The sequence below is a fragment of the Dermacentor variabilis genome, chromosome 4, assembly GCF_050947875.1.
Source record: "Dermacentor variabilis isolate Ectoservices chromosome 4, ASM5094787v1, whole genome shotgun sequence".
Taxonomy (NCBI): Eukaryota; Metazoa; Arthropoda; class Arachnida; order Ixodida; family Ixodidae; genus Dermacentor; species Dermacentor variabilis.
In genome coordinates this window covers 229,452,102-229,470,511 of record NC_134571.1, presented here as the reverse complement: position 1 = coordinate 229,470,511, position 18,410 = coordinate 229,452,102, and the positions used below count along the sequence as shown (strand labels likewise).

At 49.6% G+C, this 18,410-nt stretch overlaps 1 protein-coding gene and 1 pseudogene across 6 annotated transcripts in view; both read right to left on the bottom strand.

The window, feature by feature from the left end:
* ric8a (ric8 guanine nucleotide exchange factor A) overlaps positions 1 to 18,410 on the bottom strand; it is a 513,564-nt gene that overhangs the window by 211,091 nt on the left and 284,063 nt on the right. The window lies entirely within an intron of this gene.
* Positions 4,028 to 6,383, bottom strand: LOC142577677 (uncharacterized; annotated as a pseudogene).

The following is an 18,410-nucleotide window of genomic DNA, read 5'->3' as shown; positions in this document are numbered from 1 at the left end:
CCTTACATAGCTAGCAGCTTAAGTTCACTATCAAGTAGTACTGCAGAGGCATGGCTGACACACAAATTATCTTCTCTTTGGATATAAAAAGCTATATTACGCCAAATTGCTCGCATCTTACAACTTTGAGGTACACTTGCCCTCTTTGCAATATAAAGACTAATATTAGTGCTTGCGGGATCTAATTTTGCTGTTGAGCGCTCTCGGACAACTAACCCCACCTAATGGGTTATAAAGAAACTACAGTAATCTCTCATTATAAAAAAGTCAGCGGGATGGCGAAAAAATTCATTATAAGCGGTAATTCGATATATTTGATAACTCGAGCAAAGCTAAAGCAGTCGAGCTTTAATTGCGCCACAACTCCGAGGAAGTCAAAATACAATGTATTCAGTGAAGCAAAACTTTATTCAGGTGCAAAAAAGGCAGTGAGCATTGGCTGCTTCAAGATCTTACCAGCAACCCCTGCTTTAATTTGACTAAGCATTGCACGAGGCCGTGGTCGTCGCCTATGGATTCAACCTTATTTCGCAGCAGGCGTAGGTACTCCCGCATCTGCACCATAGTTGGCACCTCACGTGGCTCTTCATCCTTATCGGGGTCACCAACAGCGGCAATTAGTACCTCTGCATCCTTCACTGGGGTGACCACATGGCCAGCAGCGTCAGCCAACGCGAATGTCTTAAGTCACCTTCTACCTCTTGGCAGGCAACTTTATGAAGAGTCTTGTACAGATCAGTGCAAGTCCGGTCATCGTCAGGCTCATCATCCTCAGGGTCACTGACAACGGCGTGAGAAAGGCCGGCGCGTGCAAAGCAGTTGGCGACCTTCGAAGGTGCGAGTCCTTTCCATGAAAAGATCAGCAAGTGAATTGCACCAACCAAATATATGTTGTACCTCTTGCTGGCATCATATGCTGTGAGCACGCGTTACGAAACAGCCTTGTAGTACAGCTTCCGGGTAGTTTCAATGATGCCCTGATGCATCGGTTGCAGTACTGCAGTTGTGTTTGCAGGCGAAAATTCCACAGCGATCGCCTTGAGGTTGTCGATCTTCCCGTAGCTTGGACAATTGTCAATTATGAAATGCACTTGCCAATTCTTTGCGTCGAACCGTCTAGAAGGCTCACATAGTCTTAAGATATAGCAGCAGTCATCCATGCTCGCTTGTTACTTCTGTAGATGCATTCCTTGTGAATACTAATTGCACTTTGATAGCACCGCGACTTCTCCGCCTTCCCCAGTATCAACAAGGGAAGCTTGTCCTTGCTGGTTGCATTGGTATCAAACAGCACCGTGACACACTCCTTGCTCTGTTTTCCTCCGGATGAGGATTCGCCAGTGGTAGTGAATGTGCAATTTGGTAGCATCTTGTAGAAAAATGCAGCCTCATCTAGGTTGTAGATGTCTTTGTCTACACACTTTTCAAGTAGAGCTTGGAGCCGATGTTGGCGCCATATGTCTACAGTGTCACGGTTCACGGCTGCGCTTCTGCTAGCGATTGACTTCAAGGTCCCGCCATGTAGTTTCCTGAACAGCTTAAGCCAGTCATTACTGCACTTGAAATGTTTAAGGCCCAATTGGGAGGGCGAGAGCTCTGGCTTTTGCAGCAAGTGTAGGTCCATGTATGGGAAGATTTGCACTCCTGGCACTCTTTGGCCACTGTAGAAGTGTACCTTCCACTTCAGGGTATTTTGAATTGTGATTCCTCATTTTCTTTGCCGAGAAACTCTTTTTAAAGCCATCCAGCACAGCTTGCTTGTTTTTCAATAAGTTCATAAAGTAGATGGCGGTGTGTCGAATTCCTTCACAATGCCAGTTCTCTGCCGGCTAACTTTTTCCACTTTTTTTATCAGCAGAACTTTCTGCTCCAAAGTCGGACACTTTCGCCTGGAGACTGACAGAGCCATTTATCACTGTAGATCATAAAACGAGAACAAGGTGAAAGCAGGAGGCAATGTTTCGGTGGCAGCCTGCCAGCTGTCAGCCTGTTACTGCGGCAGCCTGTCAGCTTGAAAAATCCTGCAGAAACGCTGAGGAGAGATCGCCAAACGCATCTTGCCATGTACTTCTCACTGGCTTGCACGAGAAAAGCCTATGTTTGTCAGCCATGCATGCTTTATGCGAAGCTTGCGCCATCCTTCTCCAAGGCATCCAAGTGTTCCATGTTGTGCAGTGGAAGGTTTCTCGTGAAAACCAAGCTCCAAAGGGACTGAATCATCTGCAGGGCCTTCTGTGAGGACAACGTTGAGGCCGCCTGCCCTACCGCGTCATAGCTGCCGTCGTCGCCGTTGCTATCTGATGCAAGCATGTTCACGACAATTGTCTCATTGGTTACATGCACTTAGTTTCCAAATCTATAGCTGTGCGCTTTCTTTTCACCGGCAACGTTTTGCATTGCCGATGATCAGCGGGTGGATTAGCTATCTTCCGTTTCGGCAGCGAGTCAAGCGAAGCTGAGAAACCGCGTGGCCAGGAACGACTTTGACGCAGCCAACGACGAATGCGAGTGATTAAGCTGTTCACAGAACTGTGCAGAATGAGGAGCCAGTGAGCAACATGCGAGTAATCTGCGAGCGGCGCAGTTGGCGTGGTCCATTCATGCTTCGGAGGGTGGGGTGGCGTAGAGCTATGGGTGCAGCCCATTCGTGTTCAGCGGTGTCGAAGGGCGATGAAAGAGAGCCGGGTGGAGATGGCTGGAAAATGAGCACACGGCGGCTGTTGGAGCAGCGGCCCATCGTGCAGCGGCTCAAATTTCTCGTTTTCTTTTTTCTTCTCAAGGATTTCGCCTCTCACTACCTTTCAGCTCGGACACCCAGCAGCCAGACTTCATCATTATAACCGATAATGTGGCATCGGGACATTGAAGTAAGTGGTTTATTTCACAATGGAAAACATACAAAAGTTGATGGTGCAGCAGCTTCTCCTTCTTAAAACCGATATATTGCTAAAACCAGTATCGTTATAAGTGGGTTCGACTGTACCACCCTATATTATCGAGTAATGAGTGTCTGAGAAAAGCGTTCCCCGATGTACCAAGGGTTACCTATTGCCACAACAGGAACCTTAAAGACATGTCAGTGCATGCAAAAAGTCAGCCAACATCATTCCCCCGCAGTGAAACCATGTTGTTGCCTCAGGTGCAAAACCTGCAGGCACTTTCGGAGTTACACTAAAATTAAAAGCACACACAAAGCCAAATCTAGCTTTACTTGCACAAGTTCGGATGTGATTTATATGCTTGAATGTTTCTTCTGTAAGAAACAATATATCAGTGAAACGGGACAATCAATGAACGTCAGATTAAACACACATCGCACGGGGACATAGCTAAAAAGCTTCACAAAGCCGTCACCGAGTATTTCAACCAACCAGGTCATAACATTAATGAACTTAAACTCTACATCTTACAGACAAATTTTCGTTCTGCATGAGAAAGAAAATACAGGGAATCATCATGAGAGCAGCATTCGAAACCCAAGTTGGTAATCCATTACTCAAGTATTTTGCACAACAAAAAAGACACAGATATAAGAGAAGAAGAACACACACCAAGCACAAACTTTCAACTAAATTTATTGTGCCACTGAATCAGTTTATATATGTGATGCAGTATAGACTGCGCATTCATGTAACACAGTTATAAGTCATGTGATGCCACCTACAAGAAACTTAGTTCTTTTTCTGTGAGAGCCAGTGAAGGGAAACTAACACGCTTATCACTCAACTTTGCAATCATCTGCGCTTCAGTTATTTCACGGATGAGTTGTGTCCTGCCAGAGGGCCAAGGGTTCGCACAGACTCAAAAGGGAAAAATTCAAGGATATTCAAGGAATTTCAAGGCCCAGTTGGAGTATCTTCAAGGCCTCAACACAAAGCTACATGCAGCAGTTTTCAATATCAGGTACAAATTTTACTGAACAAAGTCGAAAAAAAAAAAAAAACATTTCAAGGAACAGCTTGTATTGCACTAAACCAACATAACATTACTGAATAAAGTCGAAAAAAAAAAAACATTTCAAGGAACAGCTTGTACTGCACTAAACCAACATAATATTACTGAACAAAGTCGAAAAAACAAACATTTCAAGGAACAGATTGTATTGCACTAAACCAACATAATATATGTTCCGTCTTGAAAAACGCCCTGCAGTGCATTGCGCCAATGTCGAACAGCAATCCATTCTGCAAAAGTGTTAATGGCAACTTCAGGGGAGCTCCTGCCGTTTTTCCTGAATCTTCTGGTTGAGGCTACACAGTTCCTCAGTCTTGCTTCGTGCAGCCTTCCTCAGACTATTTGATCTGACCACATACTTCAGATCATTAGCTGCTTCTGCCTTTCCAGCATACGTATCCGCTGAAGCCTGGAGGTCAGCTATTGTTGTCTCGAGTTTCTTTTTTCTTTTTTTTTTTCATTGCGTCAATCTCTTCGTTGATGCAGCGCCTCTTTGATTCCCTTACATCATCACATTGCTTCTTTTTTTCTGCTTTCAGATATGCAGCATACTGCTGCAGGGCAGCTGATACAGCAGTCCTCAGCTCTTTTGTAATAGGGACGTTAAGGATGCCCCCTGCCTTGCCCGCAGCGTCGCATACAATATGCTGTGAAATGTACGACAGGTCCTTCAGGTTTTCTACAGCAACCTGGCGGTTCACGCTAAACCCTCACTCCACAGTGGCCTGTCCGTGGCAGAGCACAAGAAAAAGCTTGACGACTTTCCACAGTTCCCCATATGATGAATTAAACTTAATCAGCTCAGTCAAGAACTCGTCCAACGTGTTTACGTTCTTCTCGAACATTCGCAGGTTATGCATCTCTTCCTGCAAGAACTCGGTGTACTCCCCTAGTACAGCGTCTCTTTGGTGCTTAGACATTCTGCCCGCTGTAATGAGAGAATCCAACACTCTTCTGAAGCCGGCCAGGCCCTCATCTGGTTCAGCACACATTTGTCGTGGGTCCAGAGAGGACAAACTCCTAACAACTGGGAACCTCAGTGGACTTCTCTCAAGCACTTTCTTTGTCACACTGATCAAGAAGCGTTTGCATTCCTTGCAAAACTGGAACACGTCCTTCTGGCGTGCTTTAGTTTTCCTGACAGTCTGTTCAGTGGCATGGCCTACGTCCACCTTTTCAAGTGGAGTGTGGTTCTTGGTGCTTTCAATGTTCACCATCAGCAGACCAGTGGCTCCTTTTGCTGAAGACAAGACCGAGCACTTCAGAAACTTCGTCAGTAGCTTCCTGACCACAGTTTCCAAGTCTCTTGCAAGACAGAACACCATGGGCTGATCCGTTTGGTTCTCAGTGAGGAATGGCTTGAGGGTCATGGCCACATCCAGTGCAAATTGAAGGCTTTCTAGCAGTAAGTCATCCCTGGCAAACTCACACAAGTTGTGAAATGATCCACACTTTGGGGGGCTTACTTCCTTCTTCCTTGCAGCTGCAATAAACTTCTTAATGTCGCACCACAGCAGCAAGGCTCTCTCTATCACAGGCATATTGTTCAACCACCGGTGGGTAACAAAGTTCAGGGGAAAAGCCTCCTGACCGGTAACTGCTGGGAAGTCCTCCCTCCTTGCAGGAGAACCACGGAAAAGCGTGCTCAGACTGGAGAGCAGACAGTCAAGTCCCCACTTGCTGTAACACCTGCCCTGTAGGCGTTGTGCATGGTGTGGAGGCCACAAGTCCCAATGTGCAGACATTGAACTTGGTATGCTTGATGCATGTGCTCTTGGAAATTCTTGAGTAACTTCAGGTTGACATTGGGACCATCCATTCTAATCTGAAGAATCTTCTCAAGAGGGAAAGGCTCGAGTGCAGTCAGCAGCGTTCCTTGGATGTCCTCGGATGTCGAGTGCCCCATAAACACCGAGGTATAGTACCTTGATGCCACCTTGTAAGACGAATTCCAAAACCGGATGTGAACATCCAATTGTTTCCGCTGGAGATAGTCGTTCGTTGACTCGTTGAAGAGTACCACACAGTAATCGCAATCTTTTATCTCCTGTTGCACAGCAGATGAAAAGAAGGGTCCCAAACCATGGCACGTCACATAGGCACATTTTTTCTCTCCGCAAGAAAATGCTTTGGCCACGCGCGCCACTGTCCGGGAACATATGCTGGAATAGCTGGCCTGCTTCTGACGACGACCGATAGGAGAAATGCGATGTGACAACCTTCAAAGTCCACTAAATTTCCGCGTTCGTCACCAGCTCGTGTGCCTTGCAAGCATCGTCTAGCTTTCCCTATTGCGAAAAAGGTGGGACGGCTGACTGTTGCCCCGTACTTGGAACTAAGTACCTTTGCACCGAGCTGTTGGCTGCAATCTTCATGACACCAGCATGCTTAGCACTCTTCATATGGCTCTTTAACGCTGACTCGCCCATGTTGGTGATATCGAAGGTCTTTCTGCTAGGTCTGCATCTTGCACAATGCTCACTCGTCATATTTGGTGCAATCCAGTCTTTGTAAGTGTCGTTGTGAAGCCACGCACCTTGAGATTAGCTTTTCCCAGGCATTTGCTTTGTATTCAGATGTTTCAGCTGCAACAAGTCCGGTGCAGAAGCGACCGCACAATGCAATGCCGTCAACCACCATAACAAAGCGCCAAGATAGGATTGGATTGAATCGGCTCAAGTTGGCTTCAGAGCCGAGTGGCTCAACGTAGCTAACCGTCGCGCAACATTGGCTATATTAGCACAAACTGATTTTTTACGCCTGAAACGCATATAGTGAAACAAGATACTGAAAATACAAATATTTTAACTAGGTTTACTTTATTAATAGCCATTTGCATGTACTACACTAGGAATTCAAGGATTTTCAAGGAGCAGCAAAAAGTCCAGGATTTTCAAGGGCCTTGAAAACGAAATATTCAAATTCAAGGGTTATCAAGGTTTTCAAGGACCTGTGCGCACCCTACAGGGAGGGGACACAATCGTGCAATCGTCCTCGATAGCTTTGCAGCCACAATTGCGACAATGAATCGCCAATAACCCACCAGTGCCATTTTTTACGCTGCGGTGTTCGCGGAACCCATCATTGAGGCAATGCCCAGTTTGTCCAATATATTGCTTCCCACACGAATGTGGGAGGTTGTAAACCACATGGTGAACACACTCGACAAACTTGTTGCGGTGATGCTTAGTGCACTTATCAGACAGGGCGGCATTTGGAACCGTCAACTTGCAAAGCTTGCCGAGGTTGTTGGGAGCAGTAAAGAAAACTCTTACATGTGCCCTTTGGGCCATTTTTTTCAGGTTATGGGATATCCCGTGCATGTAAGATACAACACTTAGTTTAGGGCGTTTGCCGGGAGGGACATCGGCAACTGACATCTGCGTTCTGGATCGCGCTTCTCTTAAAATGCGTTACGCGACAGACAGCTGCACGACCTTAGGATATTGCTACGGGATAGTATTTCCAATAACGAAGAGCCGAGCAGTAAGAAGACGACGACGATTAGAAGCTAGCGCGGGCTGTTGCCTCTTGGCCAAGTGCAGCGTATTTTACTGTAAATATACTTGTACATAGCTTTTCGTCTGCGTCTTCCTCCTTAACATATCTGGTGGAGGTGGACATTCCCTGTACCTCGTCACGGAGCTTCGCAGAAGACGGTACGTCGAGCCTTCCTTCATGGCTCCCGGCGACGACAACTCGACTCCGCCGGCTCCGACACCTGCTGCTACCTCGACGACCTACATCAGTCTCCCCGCTCCCCGTGATCCTGGCGTATTCTCGGGCAAAGATGGGGAAGACGTCGATGACTGGATCAGCTTGTATGAACACGTCAGCCGCAATAACCGGTGGGACCCTACTATTATGCTCGCCAACATAGTATTTTACCTCGGTGGCACACCTAGAGTTTGGTATCGCACGCACAAAGATGAGTTCACCAGTTGGGATTCACTTAAGACACAGCTTCGAGACTTGTTTGGCAACCCCTACGGTCACCAACTTGCTGCGGAGAAGGCGCTTTCCGGCCGTGTGCAGACGTCAACAGAGCCCTATGTCACGTACATTCACGACGTCTTGGCTCTGTGCCGCAAAGTTGACACCCACATGACTGAGTCCGACAAGGTTGCCCACATCCTCAAAAGCATTGCCGATGACGCCTTCAACTTGCTCGTTTGCAACAACGTAGCGACGGTGGATGCTGTTATAAAAGAGTGCCGCCGCCTGGAACTCGCTAAAAGCTGACTTATTGACCAGCAGTTTGCCCCCATGCCCAACACCCCAGCGACATCTTCCTGTGCCGACACTCCTCGTCCCAACAACACTGCCAACAACACTGCCGTCCAGCGTGACATCGAGGCCGCCTATCCGGCTGCCTTCGACTCCAGTCCCACCAACACATCTGCAGTCACGGTCTCACTGATCCAGGCAGTTCTCCGCCAAGAGTTCGAAAACATGGGTCTTCACAGCATCTGCTCGGCCAATCGTCCTGATACCCGCCCGACTTCTTCGATTCCGCCCCATCCCGCATCTTCTTACCCACCACGTTTCCGCAACCCATCTGAATGGCGCACTGCTGACGACAAGCCCATTTGTTTCCACTGCCATCGAATCCGGCACATTTGTCGGCACTGTTGCAGTCGCTGGAGTTTCCCGACCCGGCCTACTTATACTGCCTACTCTCGCCCCCCAGGTGGCCCTTCTCGTCCCTATGCCGCACGCTCCGATAACGCCGCCACGGATTCTCCTGCACCGAACCGCTCCTATTCTCGTTCGCCTTCGCCGCAATGACGACTTTTCTCGCTCTCCCCAGCCCCATCACTCCTATTCGCCGACCCCCTTCGGACGCCGCTCCCAGCCGGAAAACTAGACGATGCAGCGCCTCGAGGTGACGCTGCATTGCTCCCTACGCCGCCAAATCCTCTACTGACGTTGCCCACTCATCTGAACCTTCTTGACGTGCAAGTCGACGGTGTTTCTGTGTCTGCACTCATAGACACTGGGGCGCATTTGTCCGTAATGAGCGCTGACCTTCGTAACCGGCTCAAGAAAATGATCACGCCCGCCACGATGCCTGTTGTCCGTGTCGCCAATGGCGGAACAGCCCCCGTAATTGGTATGTGTACCGCCCGCGTATCCTTCACCAATCGCTCAGCAATCGTACGATTCACAGTCATCGCTCACTGTCCCCATGACATCATCCTCGGCTTAGACTTCCTCTCCGCACATTCTGCTCTCATCGATTGCTCCGCCAGTACTCTCTGCCTCGACCTGCCTGTTCTGGATCCCGCTGAACAACACCCTACTCGCCTCTGTTCCGTCGACTTCGTTCGCTTGCCACCTTCGGCACTGACTTACGTTGACTTCGTGTCATCCCCACCAGTCCCCGACGGTCACTACATCGCGGCTCCTATGCAAGACGTCCTCCTTACACACTGGATCACAGTACCTCATACAGTTTTATCTATTACGGCGAATTGCGTCTGCCTGCCAGTGGTCAATTTTGGCTTGACGACACAAGTGCTGCCACGCGGGATGTTTCTGGCCCAACATTGCTCATTCGAGGATCACTCTGTAGCATCGATTTCAGTAGACGACCATTCAGCCGATCCTCCTCTACCGTCGCAGCCGGCAACTTGTACCATCGTCAACTTACAGAAAATGATTGCACCCGACATGCCTTCCGAGCACGCTCGTGCGCTCTACCGCGTGCGGATTTCCTACCAAGATATTTTTTACTTTAACGATCATCCTTTGGCCCAAACAGCTGTCAAACATTGCATTAATACCGGCGATGCACCTCCTATTCATCGCCGCCCGTATCGAGTATCACTGGTTGAGCGTCAAGTTATTCGCACCGAAGTTCGCAAAATGCTTGCCAAGAACATTATTGAACTGTCATGTAGTCCATGGGCGTCACCTGTTGTGCTGGTAAAAAAGAAGGATGGCTCATGGCACTTTTGCGTGGATTATCGGCACCTTAACAGGGTTACCAAAAAGGACGTGTATCCCCTACCTAACATTGATGACGCCCTTGACTGCCTCCACGGTGCTCGCTATTTCTCCTTTCTTGACCTTCGCTCCGGCTATTGGCAGATTGCCGTGGACGATCTCGACCGCGAGAAGACTGCCTTTGTAACACCCGACGATCTTTATCAATTCAAAGTGATGCCGTTTGGTCTATGTAACACTCCTGCCACTTTTGAACGCATGATGGACTCCCTTCTTCACGGTTTCAAATGGTCGACGTGCCTGTGCTACTTGGACGACGTTATAGTATTCTCCCCAACATTCGCTACGCACCTCGAGCGCCTCTCAGCAGTCCTGGACGTTTTTCGGTGAGCCGTTCTGCAACTCAATGCATCGAAGTGCCAATTCGGCCGTCGCCAGATTACCGTCCTTGGACATCTCGTTGACGCGAACGGAGTGCAACCATACCCAGGCAAGATCCATGCTGTTACGCACTTCCCTGTTCCAAAGTGTGTCAAGGATGTGCGCAGCTTCATCGGCCTTTGCTCGTACTTCAGCCGTTTCGTGGAAAATTTCGCGGCCATATCACGACCACTAACCGAGCTTTTGAAAAAAGACGCCCCTTTCCAGTGGGGGAATAACGAGGCCTCTGCATTCTCGCTTCTAATCGACCTTCTCACAACGCCTCCCGTTCTGGCCCATTTCGATCCTTCTGTGCCTACCGAAGTCCGTACTGATGCCAGCGGTCACGGAATTGGCGCAGTACTGGCACAACACCAGCGTGGCCACGACCGTGTTATCGCTTACGCAAGACGGCTCCTCTCGCCTGCGGAGCGCAACTATTCGATCACTGAGCGTGAGTGTCTGGCCCTAGTTTGGGCGGTTGCGAAGTTCCGCCCATACTTATATGGCCGACACTTTTCTGTTGTCACAGACTATCACGCGCTTTGCTGGTTATGCTCATTCAAAGACCCTACAGGAAGACTTGGTCGCTGGGCCTTACGCCTCCAAGAATATTCGTTCTCTGTCACCTACAAATCTGGCCGACTACACAAGGACGCTGACTGCCTGTCTCGCTACCCGGTAGACGAGCCTGACAACGCCGACAGTAGTACCGCCGACAGCATTTTCTCTGTGTCTGCCTTCGCTAACATCGCTGATGAGCAGTACCGATACCTATCGCTGCGAGTACTCATCGAGCGTCTGCGCTCAACACCTACCGATGCATCCGTTCGCCGATATGTCCTCCAGGGCGGCATTCTGTATTGAAGGAACTTCCTCCCTGACGGATCTAATCTTCTTGCCGTGCCAAAACATCTACCACAGATTGTGCTCTTTGAGATGCATGACGCACCCACTGCTGGACATCTTGGGGTAACCCACATGTACGACCGCGTCCGCCGCTTCTATTGCCCTCGTCTCGCTCGCTCCGTCCGATGCTATGTTGCTGCCTGTGATCCCTGCCAGTGTCGGAAAACACCTCAGGTGCTACCTGTCGGTCATCTCCAGCCGATCACGTCCCTGTGGAACTGTTCTTTCGTGTTGGATTAGACCTCCTCGGTCCCTTTCCCACGTCATCCTCTGGGAACAAATGGGTAGCCGTCGCAACTGATTACGCCACCCGATACGCTATCACGCGAGCTCTCCCTGCCAGTTGCGCCACTGACGTCGCGGACTTTCTCTTGCGTGACATTATCTTAGTGCATGGCACCCCGTGACAGCTGCTTACTGACCGTGGTCGTAACTTCCTCTCGAAAGTTAACGCCGACATTGTGCATTCCCGCTCTATTCAACACAAGCTGACTACTTCATACCATCCTCAAACCAATGGCCTGACAGAGCGGTTAAACCGTACTCTTACCGACATGCTGTCCAAGTACGTTTCGAAGGACCACCGCGACTGGGACGTTGTCCTTCCTTACGTCACATTTGCTTATAATTCTTCCCGGCACGGCACCGCCGGATTTTCTCCATTTTATCTACTCTATGGTCGCGAACCGACCTTGCCCCTTGACGCGGTACTTTCTCCTGCTGCGATCTCAACAACTGAGTATGCGCGCGACGCCATCACCCTCGCCGACCATGCACGCCTGCTTGCCTGTGCTCGACTGACGCACTCGCAAACCACGCAGCAGCGTCAGTACAACGCCCGCCACCGTGACGTACAGTTTTTGCCTGGTGTACTCGTGCTCCTGTGGTTGCCCTCTCGTCACGTCGGACTTTCCGAAAAGCTCCTTTCGCGATACACAAGGCCCTACCGTGTGATGCGCCAGGTGACGCCTGTGACGTACGAAATTGCTCCTGTGAGCTCAACCTCGTCATCTACTCTGGCATCTACTGATGTCGTGCACGTCAGTAGGCTCACGACCTACCACACTGCTTCAGACTCCGGCCTTTAGTCGCTCCGGGAGGGCGCTTTTGCCGCCGGGGGTAGTATTTCCAATGACAAAGAGCCGAGCAGTAAGAAGACGACGACGATTAGAAGCTAGCGCGGGCTGTTGCCTCTTGGCCAAGCGCAGCGTATTTTATTGTAAATATACTTGTACATAGCTTTTCGTCTGCATCTTGCTCCGTAACAATATCAAGCCAAGGACAAACATCGAGTTTGCTTTTCAAAACTTGCGTCCACTACATGGCAGCAAGACTTGCTAAGGGCATTCTTGAGCACAAACTGATAATGGCCCACTTAACAAGCTTACAATGTGCCGACGTATATGGCAGAAGTGGCTTGCTGGCTCACAGCTCATACGACCAACATGTTTGGCTGTCCTGAAAGCTCAGGTAAAGATCAAGAAAGCAAATAGACCGGCAACTCACAAGTACTTTGAAGGGGAACTAAGCACTTCTGTATTGTTTCTAACGGTTTCTTTGTTTCCAGAGTGAAGGCATCAGAAGAGCAGTCAATAAAAATTAGAAAGCCATCAACGTATCTAAATATCTTAAAAACTGCAGTGCCTTGCACTTGATGATGATGATGTGTGGTGTTTTATGGCGCAAAGGCCAGGTTTCGCCAAAGAGCACCATGACAAGTGGTAATGTTGACAATGTATTATGGATGGCGTGCACAATGATTTCCTCACGGTAGATGTCACATGGCTGTAAAAGGGCCTAAAACCTGTAGCTGTAAGTGACGTAGAATATATTGTTGCTAAAATAATGACGGTGGCTAGGTAGTGATGTGGGCTATGGCAATGGGCTTTCGTTAAAACATTATGCAATAAAACATAACACTGACACCAGAGTTTCAAGAGAGCCCTTGAATGCAGGGCTGTTAGTCATGTGCTAAAAATTGCCTGGCCAAATGATTTTCAGGATGTCGGTTTCGGCTAAAAAATCTAAGACTATTTGCAGTTTAAAAAATGGTTCGTCACTAAGAAAAAATGCAGGGTGAAGAGGTATATTTTCCCAATATGCAGAAGGGAAATACTTTTTCCTCTCTGTTCCTATTGCAGGGCACTGGATAAGAACATGGAGGACTGTCAGGCTATCGCCGCACCTACTACAAGTAGGGGGATCCCCGCCAGTCAAGAGGTAGGAGTGAGCGCTGTAAGTGTGTCCTATTCTTAATCGGCAAAGAAGTACTTTCTTGTACCATGCTGTTTTGTCACTTATTCAATTCTGAAATTTTGGTTTTATAATGTGTAACTTATTCAACATTTGTGTATCCCACTCTGCTAGCCAATGATTCCTCAATTTACGGCGCAGAAAGGGCTTTAAGTCTGTGACAGGAATGGGGATATTTCCATCTGTGTCACTAAAACTCACTGACGTAGCATTTTCGTCAGCAGCTACGTTGCCTTTTATACCTTTATGGCCAGGTACCCAGCATAGGATAATAGCTTGGTTGCACATGTATGCGAAGCACAACAAGCTATACAGCTCATTAAAAACCGAATTCTTATGCTTTCGTAAGCTAATTAGGGCTCTCACTACATTTAATGAGTCTGTGAAGACAATAGCCTTAGCGATATTTGTGAGCCGTATGTGTTGAATAGCCTTAAGAATGGTATATGCTTCAGCTGTAAAGACACTGGTGTGTGGGTTTAGTGGCCCAGATGTTGAAAGTGAGGGTCCCAGAGCTGCGTAAGAAACACCAGCTGGAGACTTCGAAGCATCTATGTAAAATTCATCACATGAGTACTTCTCCTCGAGTTCCAGAAAATGCGAATATATGTGTGCCTCTGGGGCTCGTTTCGATAATTCTAAGAAAGAGATGTCACATTGGATAGTCTGCCACTCCCAAGGCAGGCAGTGGAAGCCGTGTAGGAGCCATTAGGACATTGTGTAAAAGAGGGACCCCGTTTTTTTTTAGAGTGCTTCCAACCGGAGGGACAGAGGAGGCCTAGTGGCTGGGCGGTTACGAAACAGCCTAGCAGTGGACAAGTCGCATATAGTAGAATGACAAGGATGTTTAACATCTGAGTTAACTTTCAGGGCGTAGGAGGAAGTTAAATATGTCCTTTGGTAGTGCAATGACCAATCGACGTAGAGGCTTTGCAAAGGGCTAGTCCTAAAGGTCGGGACTGCGTCTGGGTTGGGACTGGAAAAAATTTTGAATAAAGCGATATTTCGAGTGAAGCAATTTCTTTATAATGAGGGATTACTGCATTTCTTACGTTTCGCCTTTTCTGTTTCTTTTTTCCACATGCAGGAATTTTTAAAGCACCTCCGAAGTAGGGGTACGGCTGCCCCCCCCCCCCCACCCCCCATAACGGGCGCGCATAGTTCCCAAGATGGCATCGATGTTGTGCGCCTCTCATTGATGGAAACGTCACTTTTCTACGATGAGAAACATCTTCGGAGCTTTACTTTCTTCTCCTTACCACTTCGCTGCACCCACATGCTGATCTAAAGATATTGACATGTGTACTTGTCTATCTTTCTCGGCTGACCACTTTTCACCATCTGACAAATGTCATCGTGCAGTGCAGAATGCACCTGCATGTATTCGAAGTTTCACGAATGTTATCGATAGCTCGATCCGCCATCTCTTGTTACTGAACCTTGTGTGATCTCATTGTGTGCACGACGCGGATTGTGTAGTACTTTCTGGAAGACACGCAGGCACCAGCGATTATTCTGGAACATTCGATGATTCACATATAAAAACCAATGTGCTTGACCCGCTGATCAAATTTTCGCCGATGGCTGACTGTGTTTGCCACTATAATTGTGCTTTGAGTGTAGCCTGTTTTTCTGGCCACAGGTTCAACAGCAAAGAAAACACAATCCCATTGAGCAAGCCGCAGGCTAAAACACCTGCCCCCGAAACACGGACTTCTACCTGAGACAACCAAGAAGATTGTGGCCAAGTCTACAACCCCAATGACAGCCCCAGCATCCTCCATCGTGCTGCAACCGAAGACCTGGAAAATGGGCTGAAAGCATACGAAAGGGTTGCTGCATTCAACAAGTGGAACTCCGGCAACAAGCTCTGGCATGTGTGCTTCGCCTTAGAAGACGCCGCCAGGACGCGGTTGGAAAAGCGAGAATCAACACTGAGTACATGGGACCTGTTCCACAACAGCTTCCTGATGACCTTCACGAGCGTGCTGCACAAAGAGCGAGCTGAAGCTCTGCTGGAAACCCGCATGCAGCTGTTAAACAAAAATATTGCGATATTTGTAGAGGAAATGACTCACCACTTCCACCACATCAACCCCGACATGTCTGAAGAAAGTTCGGTTCTTGATGCAGGGTGTGAAAGAACTGTGAAGAAGAAGACGCGCCTCGCGGCACAGCCGCATCGCCAACGCGCGGCTCGGCTGCACTCGCGCTGTTGATTACTGTCGTCTTTTTGGACAGTGCTTCGGGCTGTCTCGCCGTTCCCGGTCGCTGCGCCTTTGCGTCAGGAGCCGCCAATAAACCTCTTCTCAATTGGTGGAGGTGCGGGGTACTCAAACCCCGTCACTTGAAACCCTGGAGCTGTGATCAAGAACGCTATCGCCTGCCATGACCGACAGCTCATCCCAAACGGCACCGACGCCACAGTCCGTCACTTGCACCGGCGTTCCACGACAACGGGACCCCAAGATCTTCAGCGGTGCAGACGACGAAGACGTAGAAGACTGGTTGGCGTCATATGAACGGGTGAGCGCGCACAACAAGTGGGATGATCCAGCGAAGTTAACCCACGTCATCTTTTATCTGGCTGGTGTTGCCCAACTCTGGTTTCACAACCATGAAAGTGACCTACCCACATGGTCAATCTTCAAGACAACCTTTACGGAAGTGTTCGGCCGACCCGCTGTTCGCAAGCTGCACGCCAAACAACGCTTGCGCGCCCGAGCACAGCAGACGGCAAAAACGTTCACGAGCTACATTGAAGACGTCGTGGACCTTTGTACACGAGTGTACGCCGCAATGCCCGAAGCTGAGCGAATTCCCCATATACTGAAGGACATCGATGGCGGCGCATTCCAGATGCTCCTAGCCAGGAATCCACGCACTGTGTACGAAGTCGTCAGCCTATGCCAAAGTTATGAAGAGTTAAGGAAGCAACACGCTTCGACTCAGCGTGCTCTGGGAAGTGACGACTTGGTGGAAAGCCTTGGCAGCATGTACGACCCATCCTCATTCTTTCAACAGGTCAAGGACTTCGTGCGTGAGGAAGTTGCCCGCCGACTTTCTTTAGTCGCCTTCACTCAGGAGCCCACCTCCCATCTTCCAAACACGCTCCACACCCTCATTTCCAAAGAGGTCTCCCAAGTTGTCCCTTCCGCACGCCATCAGCCACCTGCAGCCGCGAATTCCAACTCTGCGCTGGCAGTGCAGCCTGTCGCCACGCCTCTCACCTATGCGCAGCGTGTCTTGCCTGTGGCCGCGCCTCTTACATACGCGCAGGCAGTACGCAGGCCTCCGCCTGCGTCTTTTGCGACCCATTTCCAACCGGTGCCACCGGAAGCCCATGCTGCATCTTGGACCGCACCGAAAGCTAATCCTTGAAGGACGCCTGACAATCGTCCCATCTGTTATTCTTGCTGCACTCCCGGACATGTCGCCCGATATTGCCACCGTCGGCCTCAAGCGTTCGGCGACACCTCTCAGCCCTTCCAGTACGGCAGCCAGCCCTTTTGCCAATACGCTGCTCCTTCCCCCCAACCGTATGCTCGTGCTGACCTTCCAGAATTTCCTTCGCGTCGCTCGCCATCCCCTCGCCGACGCTCGCTCTCCCCAATGTGTCAGCGACACGCACCACCTGACCACGAAAACGGAACGTTGCAGTTCACGAGGCAAGAACTGCGCCCCATTCGAACTGTCTAAGTCCTCGCGCCTGTCCTGCTAACGTGGTCGAAATTTGTGTAGAAGGTGTTCCTGCATTCGCTCTTGTGTATACCGGCGCAGCCATTTCTGTGATAGCCGCCAAACTGTGCCGTTCACTGCGCAAGGTGACCCCGCCGCTTTCTGGACTGTCGCTTCGTACGGCAAGCGCACAACACGTCACTCCGCACGCAGCATGTACTGTACGTGTGCTTATTCATGGCACTGTTTACATCGTCGAGTGTATTGTTCTTTCCACCTGCTCGCCTGACGTCATCCTCGGATGGAACTTCTTATCCCGTCATTAAGCCATGATCGACTGCGCACGCGCCGAAGTTCAATTTTCCCCTTGTGACGCACCCTTGCATGAAGATTGTGAGTGCCCTTCTAAACTTACCGTGAGCGAGGACACAGATATTCCACCTGGCTCCTTCGCCCTCATACTCGTCTCTTGCAATGCCATCACTGATGCAACAGTCCTCTTCACACCGTCCGACGTCTTCATGAGCCGTAAATCTCTCCCACTACTCTTCGCAACACTTGACATGGCTGGCGGCCGCAGCAATATATACTTTTGCAATCCCCTCTGTGCGCCTATTACGTTGCTCATTGGTGAATGCCTTGGCTTCATGGAACTCCTCGACTCTTCCGTCTTTGGTTGACGTCCCCGGAGACTCTTTTGATGTTGACTCCGGCCAGTCATCATCGATTTACGCGCTTGAGGAGACGTCCAGGGAGTGCCATCGCCGATACCCTCACACCTGCCGAACGCGCCGACCTTCTTGATCTCCTGCACCACTTCAGAAGTTCATGAGACGTTTCACAACCTCATTTGGGCCGCACGTCGGAAGTGCAGCACTACATTGACACCGGTTCACATGAGCCGTTACAGCAATGACTGTGCCGCATCTCTGCCGAAGAGCGTCGTGTCATTACCACCCAAGTCGAAGATATGCTGCGCCGTGACGTTATTCAACCTTTGCACAGTCCCTGGGCATCTCCTGTCGTTCTCGTTCGCAAGAAGGACGGGTTTATTCGCTTTTGCGTCGACTACCGTCGGCTAAATAAGGTAACGTGCAAGGACATCTATCCTTTGCTGCGTTTCGATGATGCCCTCGACAGTCTTCAGGGAGCAGAATTCTTCTCGTCCCTTGACTTGCGTTCAGGGTACTGGCAGGTACCGATGGCCGCAGCCGATCGCCAGAAAACCGCATTCATTACGCCTGACG